This window comes from Myotis lucifugus, unplaced genomic scaffold, assembly GCF_000147115.1.
Source record: "Myotis lucifugus unplaced genomic scaffold, Myoluc2.0 scaffold_31, whole genome shotgun sequence".
NCBI classification, from domain to species: Eukaryota; Metazoa; Chordata; class Mammalia; order Chiroptera; family Vespertilionidae; genus Myotis; species Myotis lucifugus.
The window spans coordinates 6,140,649-6,152,694 of NW_005871079.1; positions in this window are offsets into that span (position 1 = coordinate 6,140,649).

Here is a 12,046-nt window from a genome sequence, read left to right on the forward strand (position 1 = left end):
ATTCTCTGACCTAGAAATAACATGTGTATTAATCTATTCTAACAAAAGTGTGTCTGTGTGTGTATGTTTAATAGAAAAAATAAATCATTATGTGATTCAGAACTAGGGATGCACAATGCCTTAATTTTAATTCTGGGAAGGATACATTGTAATTTGAGTAGCAATTCACAGAAAGACTCTAGGGATTTAGAAAAACCCAAGACAAGAATCTCTGTTCCCATAGAAAGCATGGCCTGGAGTGGAAAGCCCTACAGAAAAAGTGTTTCTCAAAGGACCTAGCTGATGATTTTCATGAAAATATATTTGGAGTCAAGATTTCCCTGAAGAAATATTAATGAAGTCCTATGATTTCCTCCATTAAAATGCAACTCCTTGCCAAGAATTGTGTGGATAGGGAAATACAAATTATTTATCCAAAACTGATCAAGCAATATACAGGCTAGGTATCTTCTTTCACAGAAGATGAGAACCATCATTACAAGAGATGTTATGTGCCCAACACTTTTGAGTTACTTCTAATGGCTCTGGATAACATCTTATATCAGCGATTCTCAACCTGTGGGTCGCGACCCCTTTGGCGGTCGAACGACCCTTTCACAGGGGTCGCCTAAGACCATCCTGCATATCAGATATTTACATTACGATTCATAACAGTAGCAACATTACAGTTATGAAGTAGCAACGAAAATAATTTTATGGTTGGGTCACAACATGAGGAACTGTATTTAAAGGGCCAGAAGGTTGAGAACCACTGTCTTAGATGGTGAGCCAACAAATAATAGGAGAAACTAGAATGTTCAGATGACATCCCTTTCATTAGGCCTTGAACACATCAAGGCCCTTGCATCTGCAGAATCCTAGTCTGATCCAAGCTTAGCTCCCAGAGGAGCTAGTATTATGGTAATTCATTAGTTTTTGACCCATTAGGAAGTGTTTGGGAATAAAAACTGAGATTGATTTCAAGTATCTTTTATTTCAGTACTCTCAAATTATTCAGAATTATTCAAATTATTCAAAATATATTTGCCTACATTATGAGACAAGAAATTTTCTTAAGTCAATTCTATCATAAACAAATGTAGCCAATTTTGAATGTTGTTCATAATTGGAAGTAGGCTTTAGGGACCTTGACTAATCTGAGAAAAGAGTCCAATCCCTGGGTTTGGATGTAATAGCCCAGGAAGCGTAAGCTCCCTAACACAACACAACCAATAGAGAGGGGTCTTTCTCAGCTAAAAATACAAACTACTTCTAAACCTTGTTTTATTGCACTTTGCTTTATTGTGCTTCATAGATGTTGCTTTTTTTTTTTTTTTACAAATTGAAGGCAAGACCCTCCACCAGCCAAACTCCCTTATTGTGCTGACCTGGAATCAAACCCACAATATCTCCAAAGTATACCTGTATTACATACTCCATCTGGGTATGACTCCACTTGGCAAGAATATCTCATGATACTACTTATCTACTCATTGCCTTGGGCAACTGAAAGGTGCTCTATTGTAGGAGGAAGCCAGCCAGGTGGAAGCAGACTTCCTAGACAAGAATCTTTCCAGAGACATTCTAATAACTTATCACCAGATTAACGGAGTTCTCAATCCAGTAATAGATGCATTTCTACCGCCTTAAAGAACTGATGTGGGAGGGGGGGTGGGGGAGCAGTGTCAATGGAATCATGTTGTAAATTTTCTTTTTATTATGTGAAGGGGTTTTCAGGACACTGCTTGACATGATATCTGGGCTTAGTCTATCTAACCACCTCGAGGAACAAAAGGACAGGAGAGTGCAATGCAACAAAACTCCTCCCATACAACCCAGGCTTCTACACTTGCTCATCTCCCAACTCAAGCTACGGGAGAGGAAGAAGAGGAAGGGCAGGGTAGATGTGACAATGATAAAGAAATGCGGCAGGGCAGTGGAGCTGACAAGAGGAAGCTGCATTGCCTGGCTCTTCCTGATCAAAGACACCAGGCCGACGTGCAGGGCACCTCTCCTTTAGTGAAGACCTGGCTGCACCAACTTACTAGAACAACACCCTCTGCCCTGCCAAGGCCCACTAGATCCCCATGACTCTCCTTCACCTGTGACTGTTTGTTTCCCCTGCACCTGTCCATCTCCCAATCTGAAATCAAGCAAATGAGCCTGAAGCCGATAAGATAATGAGAAGGCCATGTGCCAAGAGCAAAGTAGGGGTCAAAGAATGCCAAACACCTGCCTGACTCCTCCTGTAGAACTGGGTCTTATAACAGTGTAGCTCTTTCAGAAAGAGCAGGGTGAGAGTCTAGCTGTTCCTTTTTTGGTCAGAGAGCCCCTTCTCTAGAATGCAGACGAGAGACACAGAAGCCCTGACAAGGTAGCTCAGTTCATTAAAGTGCTGTCCGGATTCACCAAATTTGTGGGTTCAATCCCCAGTCAGGGCACATACGGGAATCAACCAGTGAATGCATGAATAAGTGGAACAATAAATCTATCTATCTATCTATCTATCTATCTATCTATCTATCTCTAAAATCAGTAAATTTTTTTAAAATTTCTTTTTTAAAAAGAGCCCAGCCGGTGTGACTCAGCTGTTAAGCGTCAACCCATGAACAAAGAGGTCACTGGTTCAATTCCCAATCAGGGCACATGCCCAAGGTTGTAGGCTCAATACCCAGTAGGTGGCGTACAGGAAGCAGCCAATTCATGATGTTTCTTTCTCATCAATGTTTCTATCTCTCCCTCTCTCTCCAAAAATCACTTTAAAAAAAACAAAAAACAAACTTTAAAAAAATAAAAAATATTTTATAAAAGAGACAGGAAGTTGTTTTCTTTTCTTTAATATATATTTCTTTACTGATTTCAGAGAGGAAGGGAGAGGGAAAGAGAGAGAGAAACATCAATGATGAGAGAGAATCATTGACCGCTGCCTCCTGCATGCCCCCTACTGGGGATTGAGCCCACAACCCAGTCATGTGCCTTTAACTGGAATCGAATTCGGGACCCTTCAGTCTGCAGCCCGACGCTCTATTCACTGAGCCAAACCAGCTAGGGCAGAAGTTGCTTTCTTAAAGTTTCTCTGACCATAGCCATGACAACTGAGGGCAGTTCAGAGGCCACAGCGATAGATAGATAGATAGATAGATAGATAGATAGATAGATGATAGATAGATAATCTAGATAATCTAGATTTTCAAACAAAAAAAGTATGAAATTCCTTAGTTCATGTTATGAATTTGTTCAACATTATCTGTTTTTCTGGTGTCAATGAAAGCCCCAAGAAAAAAACACGCACAATAATAAAAGAAGAAATGGACACAAAGGCCCATCCAAGGGTTAATTCTAAATCTTTTCTGGAAGGCCCTGGAGAAAGGATCTACCGGCTCCAAATACAAAGCAGTCCCCTCCTCCCCCAAATGTGCTCCAATGAGGGGTATGAGGCACTGGCAGTGCCCAGGCCCAAATGGCCAACCTGCTCTCACTGAAACTGGAAGAAATAGCCTGGGCACAGAAATTCTTTGTAAGCAAATGTAAAGCATTGCTTAAAACCCAATGAAGCAAAAAAATTAAAATAAAATAATAAATAAAAAGTAATGGTGAGTCACAGGTAGCTGCCTCAGGGTGTCTAAGAAAACTCCCAGGCCAGAGTGAGGAGTGAACACTGAGCCTCTGGGCTCCACCCCTGTGCGCCCCAGGATGTTGCCCTTCCTGCAGGAAGCGAGGGACCCATGCTGATAGGACAGCAGGCGTGTGATACCATTCCCTGGGAAGGCAGTGAAACTATCAGCAGCACGCCAGGCAGCAGGAGGGGCAATGCCGATGCCTCCTCCTCCTCCTCCTCCTCCTCCTCCTCCTCCTCACAGCTCTTCCCCAGGGAGCTGGGAGCTGCCTGCGAAACACCAGAGTTACTCCCGAAGGGAAAAAGAAGAGAGTGAGGGAGGCCAGGAGGAGGCCATCAGCCCTGGCAATGCCTCCTTAGACATCCCATCACTTCTGGACCAGGCCCCTCGTCCAGGAGTGAGTTTGAGCAGAGATTGGCCACAATGGCCAAGGCTACAGAGGGGAAGCAGGGTATGTTCCAAAGTTCAAATGGCCCTTAGATTTAGTGCAATCTCTTCATTCTACAAGTTTCCATAGAAACAGTAAAGGAACAAACGATAGAGAGAGGTAGAGCAGGAGTACTTGACCGCCTTTCAGTTACAGGTTTTAGAAAAAACATACCTAAACCACTATGCAGAGTCATAAGGAGTGTTTAATTATTTAGCCAAATAAACGTTCACAAAGCCAGTCTGCCACTGTTTTTGCAGGATTTACCAATTTTCAAAAATATGTATCACAACATAGCGACAAGAGAGTTAAACGCTTAACAACTACCCTGGCATTCTTTGAAGGGCAAACCAGAAACAAGAATTAAAGTCATCTTGTATTATTAGAACAAGTCACAGGAAATGGGTCAGCTCTTTAGGACAAGAGGAAAACTGTCTTTGCCATCTGCCGAAAAAAAAAAAAATGTATGATATAATGTAGGAGCTCTGAAAAGGGTAGGCCCTAAAATATCAATTCATATGGCAAGACAACAGTATTGGGCCCTGGCCGGTGTGCTCAGTGGATAGAGCATCTGCCCACCCAATGAAAGGTTGGGCTCCATTCCAGGTCAAGGGCACTTCCCAGTCTAGGGCCCATACCTGGGTTGCAGGTTCGATCCCAGGCCTGGTTGGGGCGCATGGGGGTAGGCAAAACCAATCAGTGTCTCTCACATTGATGCTTCTCTCTCCCTTTCTCTCTCTCTCTTCTCCCCCCTTCCCTCCCTTCCACTCTCTCTGAAATCAATGAAAAAATATTCTCAGGTGAGGATTAACAAGAAGGAGGAGGAGGAGGAGGAGGAGAAATCATTCTATCTTTACCTTAAAAAACACACACACACAAAAAAAAAAACTCAGATTGATGGGGTACAACAAAAGCAAAGATCCCGGCTGATATCTTCCTCCCTATCTGCATGAAAACACAATTACATGTTTTAAGGCTCTCAAGTCACTGAGATGGGGACTTTCAAATCATTAAATGAGGAACCTTCACTGTTGCTCAACACAGGCCTCAGCACTTTCTCCCCTTCTAACAAATGTGCTACATCCTATTTTGAAACCCAGTGGCCCAGGACAGGTCACCTAGCAGGGCTCACTAACTCCCTGCTGGTAGTCATGAACAAGCTCAAGTCCCAGTCCTACCCACCCTACAGAAAAGGAAGGAGAATACCATTTTATTTAATGACAGCATTCTTTGTTTTGCAGACTCAAGTGTTGCTAAAGAAAGTTGATCATCTCCCAAAAGCACAAGTGTCTTTCTTTCAATGTATTAAAGCCCCCAACTTCCCTCTCACCAGTCATCCACATGATGTTTGAAAGTAGCACCCACTAGGAAGTTCCCTAACTCTTAAAGAAATGTGCACACCACAGGATCCAAGGAGCCCCTCCTAGCATCTGTTTAAGGAAGCTATGATGAGAGAGTAAATGGGTGGGTAGTATTCACAGAGAAGGGGTGCTGCAGCAAACAGAAGAAGACTGAGTAATGAGTGGATAAGACGCTGAGGCATGTCCCTCAGAAACAGTCAGTCACCAGGAAATACGTGTCACCATCTACCACCCTGCTGCCACTTCAGCAAAAGAAAACATAAAAAAGAAACAAGAAAAACAAAAGAGATGAAAAAAGTTTTTAAAACATAAAAAGCCATATATATATATATATATATATATATATATATATTTCAATTTTTTTAGCAAGTGATGGCAATTAAAAAAAAAAAACAAGTCAAATTCTGGAAGAGGCAATTATCTTTCGTGATTTTGGTTCTCCAAAAGGAAAAACATGAGGCTATCTCTTAGAAATAGACATGAATATCTTCCTAAACATCACTATTCACTTCCTGCAACAGAGCCAAAAAGTCTCACTCCAGCTCTTTTTCTTTAATCTGTGGGTCAATTATTGTTCCCATCTGTGAGGTGTCAGGAATACAATGGCACTAATAACATTCTAGCTCCTAACCACACCACAACCCATTATACACTTTCTTGAAACAACTATTTTGTTTCTAAAGCAATAAACTGCTCACAATCCAAGATTAATCTTGTAATAAAGGTGCATGGAATTTTCAAATTTCAAAGGACTCGTGTGTGTAACCGATTTCCATTCAAACTGCTTGATAAACGCTATTGGCTTTTCAACCCGAAACAATATAAGAATGTTCAAATGAATCATTCTCCCCGGAGAATGAATGAGAAGCAAGCAGGAGACAAAGAGGATTTCCATTTCGTCTTTAAAACAGAATTCCTTTTACTGTGCCCCAGGTGGCTCACAAAACAGCAAACGGTGGGGGGGGCGGGGGGGGCAAATGGAGAGCATATGGATGGTACCCATTAGAAGAAAGCAAGAAGTTTAAATTCTCTTCTTCCAACTGGGAATCGAGCTGCCCACCTGCCCCCACCCTCTGATGCCCATAGGCCTCCAATTACTGACAACAGAATATTTGTAAACCCAGCCGGGCATTGTGCTACACTGAGGTACAAAGAAACAACAGCCACTATCTTTGCCCCCCGAGAGCTACCAATCTAGGGTAAGTGGTCATTAATAGTTCCTCACAGTTAAAGGGGGGAAAAAGTGATCCACTCCAAGGAAATCATACACGTATAACTCAGGAGTTCAAATTCTCAAATCATCTGCTTCCCCAGTTGTGTAATCCCCGGAAAGCTTCTACAATGGCCTTCAGATTATTTTGTCTTTTTCTTTGTATCAAGAGCCAATAGAAAAGCCAAAGCCAGGAAGGATAATAATACTCAGAAGGACATGTCAGTCCGAGGGCGTCAACTGTGAAACAACAAGAAATGTGAAAAGTGCTTGTAGCCTTTCCTGCTGGCAAATAAGAAATAAGGAGTGTCTCACATAGCCCATGATCTTGCACCAAATAGGTGTTTAATATCTGTTCATTTGACCAGCATTCTAGATGCAGCTTTCTTATGGTATACCTGGTTAAAATAATAAAAAAAATAATAATAATAAAATTTAGAGGAAATGTTTATGTTCTAATAACTGGCAAGTGTTTGTTGAATATCTGAAATCTCTTCATAACTTTACTTTTAAATAATACTACTCATTGTGTTCTTAAAATTGAGCCATGAAGGCTTTTAACAAAATATTCTGCATTGATTTCCAAAACTATGGCTAGGCATAAGGGTCAACCCCAGAGCTATTTAGCAAATTCAGTTTTCGGTTCCAGGCATCACAATATGGATGTTTGCTTTTGTTTGTCAAGTCCAGATTCATGACCACCGAGGATTTATGAACTCATTTTCAACAGCATGTTTAGATCCTTTTTTTCCCTTTTTACTGCATGTTAGCTGAGAAATAAGACAGATTTGTACATATCAGTAACGTAACAAATCAAAGGTGACTGTCGAACAACTTCCTATAATTTTATTAGTAACAGCTGTTCACACAAAATAGTGTTTGGGCCTGATAATAGCGCTTTCTTTAATGTTACTCCATGCGGCAGAACAAGACAAAACATTCACTGTTTACTGTAGTCAGTGATTGCCACAGACTTAATTACCAACAATCACACATTTTACCTTCTATTGCTATTTCGCACTTCTCTGGGATTAATTCTGCAAAGATCTTAACATTGCCTTGACAAGCCATGATAAAAGTTTCCCTTTGAAGAATGTCACTGCCCTCCTGTTCAACTAGGAAGTTAGACATTAGATTTGTTGCTACAAACACTTGTATTCCCCTCAACCCAAGACAGAAGGTCTGGAGGAAACAGATTCCCTCCCCGATCTTGGGGAGAAAGCAATCCTAACCTTCTTAAAATGGCTTCTCTCTTCCAAGATGTACCCTTTGGGCTCCCTGTTTTCCCTCTACAATATCCAGTCAACACTTTCATTAATGTCAACAGAATGGATAACCTCCCCTTAAAGAAAAATTAATGTAAATGTTGGAATAAAATCACCCTCGGGCAACCATCTTCATTTCCTTTCAAGTATAAGTTTGCCTGGATCATGAAGGAAAAATCTGTTCCTTTTTCTGCTAAGGTTAGCATAGCAGGCAGCCTCACAACTGCAAAAAAAAAAAAAACACGGTCTCAGGTCCTTACAAACGCATCTGTCATAAAAACAATACCTACATTTCATAGGCGTCTCTAAAAATCGAGCCTAAGCCACCTCTTAGAAAGTGCGACTGGGTTTGGTGGTGTTTTGTTGTTGTTTTTAATGAAAAAGAGGCTATCAAATGTATTTTTAATAAACAAAACGGCCACTAAATTATTCTTCCGGTTCTCCTTTCCAAACGTACGTAAAAATATTGGAAGAGAGATACATGGGATGATTTCACCGTTCAGTAGGGTTTTAATTTGTGCCAAGGTTCCCATCCGAAGAAATAACATAAGTACAGGATTGACAGCTACTATGGCAGCTCTAGACAAGGAATTCACATGATTCAATGCAAAAATCTTACTTTGAAAGGTTTTGTTAAAAGTCAGCTGCCGTTTTGATTTGTATGAGGGATGCTCCCACTTCACTTTTCAGATATAAACTATAAGCACTTTTTTCAAAAAAAAAAAAAAGATGATGGAAGAGGAAATGAGTCCAAATAAGTCCTGACATTTAGAAACATACTCAACACTTGAAAGCTCAAAGAGTACCAAAAATAAGACCGGTGTGGTGTTAAAGCAGCCTCATAAACACCATATTTTGGTATTTACTGGGAGATGCTGTTATTAGGGCTGCTTAGAAGGGTACTTTCATTCTGTGGTTCTGAGTGGCCATCCTAGACAACCACTAACCTCTAGGTTAATTCAGGCAATCAACATCCCCATTCTTCTCTCTCCAGTGAACCAAACAGAGGGGCAGGAGGGAGGGTTTGCATGCAGACCTGTGTGAATGAACTCTCCATATAATCTAAATTTTCCATTCAGAGCACTCCCAGCCTTCTATGTCCCTTCTTGCTCTGTGCAGTTTTCAGTACAAATGTATACCTCTCAAATTTAAAATGTTCTACCTGCAATTGCCAAAATTCTACATTCAACAATGTGGTTCTCCTCATGTCACTGACAAGTAAATCTTAAAAATCTGTTCAGTCACCACCTGTATCCTGATGAGTGTGTCATGAAGAAAAGTGAATGGCAAAAAGCTGATAATGTTAAACTAACTTCTACACAACAAAAAATAACAAGACATGGGATCGTTTCTTTTTTCTTTTTCCTTTAAACTTTCATACTTAAAGCATGGCTGTTATCTTCCCAAATGCCCCCAGCACAGTACTGTAACACACGGGTTTGATATGTGGTTACATTGTACATTAACACTTCCTATCCTGGAATGCGTTTGTATTCAATTGGCTCAAAGAGATACATACAATTTTGTTTTTAAAAAACAACCATGAATTTATCTGCCACAGACTGAAAACACTGCATATCCCCATGTCTCTATAATTTATTCATTATTTTATGGTCCCAATTTCTATCAGGAAGGTTATAAATAAATTTACTTATTCAACAAATACTAATTGAGAGCATTCTATAAGTTTGATACTATCCTAGAAACTGGGATTTACTAGAGACCAATACGGACACAATCCCTACCTTTATAAGCCTCCAGTCTAGAATAGGAAGAAAATTGCACATGTAATTCATTTAGAAGACTGAGAGCATATATTCTTCCATCTAAGACTGGCCCAAACTATGCATGATTTCAAACGGTGGAACCCAATATACAAAAATGTTTTCTAAATCTTCATATTTAATGATTAAGATCTGAGGAGTAAAGATTTCAAAAGCATGTAAAATCAGAACAGGTAGGAAAAACAATGTATCTTCAAGGAATCAAAAAAACAATTCCAGCATAAATATCTGTGACTAGAAGCAGACACTCAAAGCCACTTCTTTTATATAGAATTAAAGATGTTGATGTTTTATAGTGTGTCCTATGTACCACCAATAGAAATATTTAGTTATCAATATTCATGAATATTAATCAATTAAAGGAAATATAATATACTTTATACCAAGAAAGTATAGAAACATTTCAATGAGTTAAAGTATCCCCTTGCACACATGTGTTGAATACAAAGCTTTCAAAGATGTCAAAGAAAATAAACACAAATATAAATGATTACATTTAAGGAAACAAGAAAATAATTAAAAATTAAATATATTTTATGGTGGTAGATTTCTGGGTTCATTTTTTGAAAAGAATAAAAAAATCAAAATATGTAACTACTGCACAATTTGGAACATAGTGGCATAATTGCTGAGTATGAATCAAAATAGCCCAAATTTTACTGCCAGCCTTTCATCTTGGTAGGTAACCACTATTTCCCTTTCTAATTTCTCCATGTTGTTAAGTTATAAAATTTAATGATTATGTGAACAAATGCAAGGGTCTCCTGCCAAATAAATCAATTTGCATTAAAATTGTGTCATGATTTTTATTTCAATATAAGGGTGATTCCCCAATTTAAATAAACTAGTTAAAAATATTGGTGACTCTTTAAACTGTGAAATAATATACCCTATAACCTCCTTTGGATAGGTATCATTTAAAAAAATGAAGGAATAGCAAAACTCATGAAAGCAGCAGGTCCAAAGTTCTCAAAAGAAACCTCTCCCCAATACCATCCCTTGTTAATATCAACCTTGTTCATTTCTCTCCTGGAGAGAAGAAAATCGTGAAATCGATCACACACACACACACACACACACACACACACATGTGCACGCAAACCTACATTTAGTATATAGCATTTACTATATAAATAGCATAGGTACTGCAGAAGTTATGTTACAAAACAACATACCTAGAATATGAAACTGTAGCAAATCTTACATGATGTCTAGGCATCCTATTTCTAACAGAAAGTTGTATAATTTTTAAACGTTACTAATGAATGTAGGTGCTAAATGAAAGTCATAGCTTTCTACCACTTCTAATAGGCCACATTTGGGGGCTGGGGTGGGACAATATTAAACCCTGCTCAAGTATCTAGTAAGGGGGTGGGGGGCGGAATTCTCCACACTACCACCACTTTAGCAGTAAAACTGGTTTAATTTTTTTTATACCTCCAAGTTCATTTTTTAAAGCACAGTATGTTATCTAAATACACAGTATGTAATGAAGCATCCCTAAATGTGTACTTCCCCCAAATTCCTCCTAGACATAGAAACCTGGGCCCTCCGACAGACAAACCCACTGGGCTCTAACTCAGCTGCTAGGAACCCAGAGCTGTCACATTTCAGGCAACAGGAATGGCTTGAGAGACCTCAGCTGACTGATGTGAAGCTAAACAGAAAGAAGTAAAGACTGTAAACGGGGAAGAAGAAAAAGAAAACCGTTCTTAAGTGTCTCTAAAATACATGCTTTTTTCCTCAATCCTGCACATAAACACCCTATACATCTCTCTTGCCCTATTTTCTTCTCAACTGCACGAAATCAGAAAGCATTTTCAGCCATTAGACATAGCCCAAAATGAAAATAAAAAGATCTTCATCTTCCCATTGCATCTCCCCGCCCCTGGCTTCATTTCCTAAAGCCCACTCTTTTACCCAGCCCTTTGCTTTCTGTTCTTTATAAACATGTGCACATTTATCTAATCTGGTTTCACAATGAAGACATAAAGCATGGCATGTGAAGTAACCACTGGTAACTATTTGTGATCATCATATTTTGTTTCTGCTTGTAAGTGATCCAGCACATAAGCAGTTCAGTCCAAAAGGCAACTGGGTCCTTGAACCAAGAGATGGAATGCTCAAGATAAGAAAGAAAACGCCTGTTTCTCAAATCCCAACTGACAATACAATATTTTCTTCCAGAAATGTCTGAGAAATGTATTTATTATACATGCAAATATACTGGACACAAGTGCAGACATTTTTCAGGCCTGTAACTGCAAAGCTGTTTGCTCTTCCTACCACAATAGTTCAGTTATGTTACACTGGCTTGAATGTGAACCCTGATCGTTGGTTCTGAACATTCTCTCAGAGATAATAATCAATAGAATTCCTAATTGAGAACCAACATTTTCTTGC